Source organism: Triplophysa dalaica, chromosome 4, assembly GCF_015846415.1.
Source record: "Triplophysa dalaica isolate WHDGS20190420 chromosome 4, ASM1584641v1, whole genome shotgun sequence".
NCBI lineage: Eukaryota > Metazoa > Chordata > Actinopteri > Cypriniformes > Nemacheilidae > Triplophysa > Triplophysa dalaica.
Window position 1 is genome coordinate 3687800 of NC_079545.1, and position 4664 is coordinate 3692463.

Here is a 4664-nt window from a genome sequence, read left to right on the forward strand (position 1 = left end):
TTATTGTTCCTGTTACACAGATGCTCTTTCCTTTGTAAATTGTTTTGATCTTTTACATTTTCTCGTATGTTCCTATGATTTAACCCGTGTCATAACACTTATTATCTTAAGTTTGATGAGCAGGACTGAACTAAACATAACAAATAATATCATTGAATAAATCATAAGTGATGTAGTTGAAAATATGCCGAAGACATTTCTGATAGCCTGAAGCTTTCTATGAGAAATTTAATATTGTTGAAAATTGATAAATAATTAATGCCGATGGGGAATTAGGTGTCATTATAAGAGTTTTACAAAAATATTTGAATATTTAATATTGAAAGGTTATTATGATCAAAGTTGAAGGTAATAATGAAGAATAATGATTGGGGAAAAAGTTAAGTCTTCAAAAGGAAATTTCAACTAAAATTTTTATACTATAAATGATTCAAACAAGACACATATAAAGTATAAAAAAGTCTCATTAATGAAGGTCACTGGGTCTCAGAGGATCTCAGATCATCTTTATGTGTTTATTCTTACAAATAAGTTGAGAGTAAGTCTTTCAGGCTGTTGTTTGTATAGTTAATGTGGTAAACATGCATGTATCCACAGTGTAATGTGTATTTGTAATTATTTATGTGTTTTCTGAGCCTGTTTAAATTATTACTGTTGCAGTTTTAAAATGGTGCAGTACTGGCCTCCGCCAAAAGGGGGCGGTCATGATAACTTGCCTGTGTCTTTAATACGAATTTAATAAAGAGCAAACACTTTTCTGGGCTCTATAACCTTCTCAAATAATCTTTTTAAGTCTCAGATTAATCTGAAAGGCAGTTCATCGAAAATCTGTCAGCATGTCACAGTGAATATAATTAGAAAAGATGTAAAGTGTAATGTACATGTGTTCTCAGTGAAGAGGAGGCTGAAGGGAGGAGAAGCTTCTGATGCTGTCAGGGTAACAAACTCACTTTCAGATGTTTTTTTATTGTCATTGATCTGTTTATTGTGTTAGTAGATAATGTACAAAAAGTTTCCATTGTCCTTCAGGAGTTTTTGGAGAAAACAATGGAATCCAGAGGCACAAAGAAATAAACAAAATACTAAAGAGACTGTAATGAAGAAGCTTTCATTCTGTACAGAACTGCACTTATGTTTTGTTTACACTTTCTACTCCTTAACTAGACCTTAATGCAAAAAATGTGTTTGTGTGTTACCGTATTTTATCATACGTGATAAACAAATCTTTGTTTGTATTATAACATGTTGTTATTTTGGATCAGTCCCACACACACAACAAATGTTTTACAAATGCTTGTTTAACAAACCTTTAAAGATAAACAAATCTTCTCATGTGTAAAGTGTTTGTTTGTATATGTTGCCAAAACTGAATTATCTGTGAAATATTAGCTCAGATGACAAACACAGATCATTTACAGTATAGTAGAGTTAATGCTAAAAACTAGTTTGATCTGTTCTTGGTAATTTAACACAGGATTGTGTTGCATATTTATGGCATTAATAAAACGAAACACAAAGATTAAAAACATAATTAGTATTTATTAAAAACATAAATGTATAAACAAATATTATAAGGAAATAACTTTTACATAAACAGATACACATAAAGCTTTTCTTTCTTTTGTACATTGTCCCTTTTGTTTGCACATAGTTTTCTTTCTTTTGCACATAAATATTTTCTGTTGCACATTTTTTTTGCACATAATTCATTTTTTTGCACATAATTCAGTTTTTTGCACCCTTGTAGTTTTTTTGTTGTCACTTGTAAGATTTTTTTTTTTTTTGCACATTAAATAAATTGATTTATCCCTTGTGTTGCTCCAGGACTGTTGGTGACCATGAGCTCCAGGTTCTTGCCTGACTGCTGACACAGATATTAATAACAGATGAAACACAGTAACAGTCAAACAACCATCACATTCAAATCTGAATGTCTTCAGAGGTATATACCTGAGTCCTGAACGTCCTCCTGTGTCCAACCATCGCTAGACGAGGTTGGATTGGTCTGGATGGTCTAAAACCTTCCAGACGTGGAAGTGACGCTACAAACAAAGCGGATTATTTGCTACTGGACTTTTAATTTCTTAAGAGACTATAGAAACTTAAAAGATTCTCTAACGTACTATGATATCTAACACAGTATGGGTAAAGACTTCAATGTGACATATTCACTCACCTCCGGGGGGATCCAGACCTGCAGGTGAAGGCCCGATAGTCACCACAGGGGGCGCCACATCTGACGCTTCTTCTCATGGTGCCCCCTAACGGCGAGTTTGGGAAGTGTCAACTGCAAAAGTACAATGATTTCTTAATACGATCTCTTCTTCATATGCATTTCACAATTTTTATCTTCACAGTTAAAAACTGTAGTAAACAACATTCATATTGAAATTTTTTGGCCTCGTAAAGAGTCTTCATTGACAACTCAAATAACGTTTTTAACATTAATGTCCACAGCACAGTAATTTTCTTACCTTTTCTTCAGTCACTTTGCTTCTCCTCAGGTCCACTGGAGGCTTCAAATTGAACTTTTTCTTTGCTAAATGCAGATTAAAATGATTTCGATGTAATGTTTGATTTGAAGTAAAGGCACACACACAACATCTATGAAATCGTACGTGGACGTGGGAGAAGAGGGAGTTTCACTCCTTCACAAATCAAACCTCTGAAAGGAATGAGTAAAGACACTTTGAAATAGGCTACACTATATTTGTTTGTGTTGTTGTGTAATCTGGTGATTCTTTACCTGGACTCATGGCTGATGTCCACTCTGATGTTACCCGAGCCAGCAAACATGAACAATTTCCGCCTTTGATCCATATTGAATAATAAATGAAAAGAAATCAGTAAAGTTATAACTACACACTCTGAATCTACACGAACTAAATGAAGGCGAAACAAATAATTAAAAAATGCAGTAACCATGGTAACAACTGGTCATTGTTTACGTTAGTATAAATGTGAAAAATGTTAACCTGAAGTATTAATTATAATTACTTGTTTATGGTAATAATCAAAATAATTGTTAGTAATGATATTAAGAAGGGTTCAGATAATAAAAAAAAAATACATTTACAAAAACAGCTCCATTAAGTAAAATCTTAATTTGTCACAACTTTATTGTTCCTGTTACACAGATGCTCTTTCCTTTGTAAATTGTTTTGATCTTCTACATTTTCTCGTATGTTCCTATGATTTAACCCGTGTCATAACACTTATTATCTTAAGTTTAATGAGCAGAACTGAACTAAACATAACAAATAATATCATTGAATAAATCATAAGTGATGTAGTTGAAAATATGCCGAATACATTTCTGATAGCCTGAAGCTTTCTATGAGAAATTTAATATTGTTGAAAATTGATAAATAATTAATGCCGATGGGGAATTAGGTGTCATTATAAGAGTTTTACAAAAATATTTGAATATTTAATATTGAAAGGTTATTATGATCAAAGTTGAAGAAAATAATGAAGAATAATGATTGGGGAAAAAATTAAGTCTTTAAAGGAAATTTCAACTAAAATTATTATACTATAAATGATTCAAACAAGACACATATAAAGTATAGAAACGTCTCATTAATGAAGGTCACTGGGTCTCAGAGGATCTCAGATCATCTTTATGTGTTTATTCTTACAAATAAGTTGAGAGTAAGTCTTTCAGGCTGTTGTTTGTATAGTTAATGTGGTAAACATGCATGTATCCACAGTGTAATGTGTATTTGTAATTATTTATGTGCGTTCTGAGCCTGTTTAAATTATTACTTTTGCACACCGCGTTTTAGAACAGTGCAGTACCAACCTCTGCCAAAAGGGGACGTTCATGGTGACTTGCGTGTGACCAGTGGCGGATTTAGCAAATTGGGGGCCCAAGGCGAAGGTGTGTATGGGGCCCCACTATCCGATCTTTAAAAGAAAAATATTTACTTCAAAATGAAGATGGACAGCAGAGAACACACAAAGCGTACCACCACACAAACTAATAGTCACGATGGATCCCAATAGAGAATAAGGTTTAACACGTCTTTGCCAAAATGCCAGGAAAACTAGCACTGTTTATTATTTTTTTAAGATCAAATCAATATAACATTTAAAAAAATCTACAAACAACCCTGTGTACAAGATGAATTGACATTACATTTTAGATTGAACATTTCTAACATTCTAGAAACAAACCTATGTACATGATATGGTGTGTGTGCGTGCAAGTGTGTGAAAGAGAGCGAGAGAGAGACAGAGAGAGAGAGCGAGAGAGAGAGAGAGATTGTTCTCCACATCACATGCTTCTGACACAGAGAGTCCTATGTGATGTCTTCTATCAGGTCAACACATAGTGGACGAAAACATCTCCAACATAACATTTACATTTATTCATTTGGCAGACGCTTTTGTCCAAAGCTACTTACAAGTAGTTTGTATACAGTGACACATCACTGCAGATCAATCAGGGGTAAGGTGTCTTGCTCAAGGGCACTTCAGTAATGACCTGCTGGCACTGAGATTTGAACCAGCAACCTTCTGATCACAAGCCCAACTCTCTAACCACCAGGCCACAGCTGACCCCTGGATTACATTACATAAGGGTTAAATTCGGTTTTTCTGTAGTAACGTTATTTACGTCACCACAAAATATTTTTATCAGTGTAGGGCAGTGGCTATTA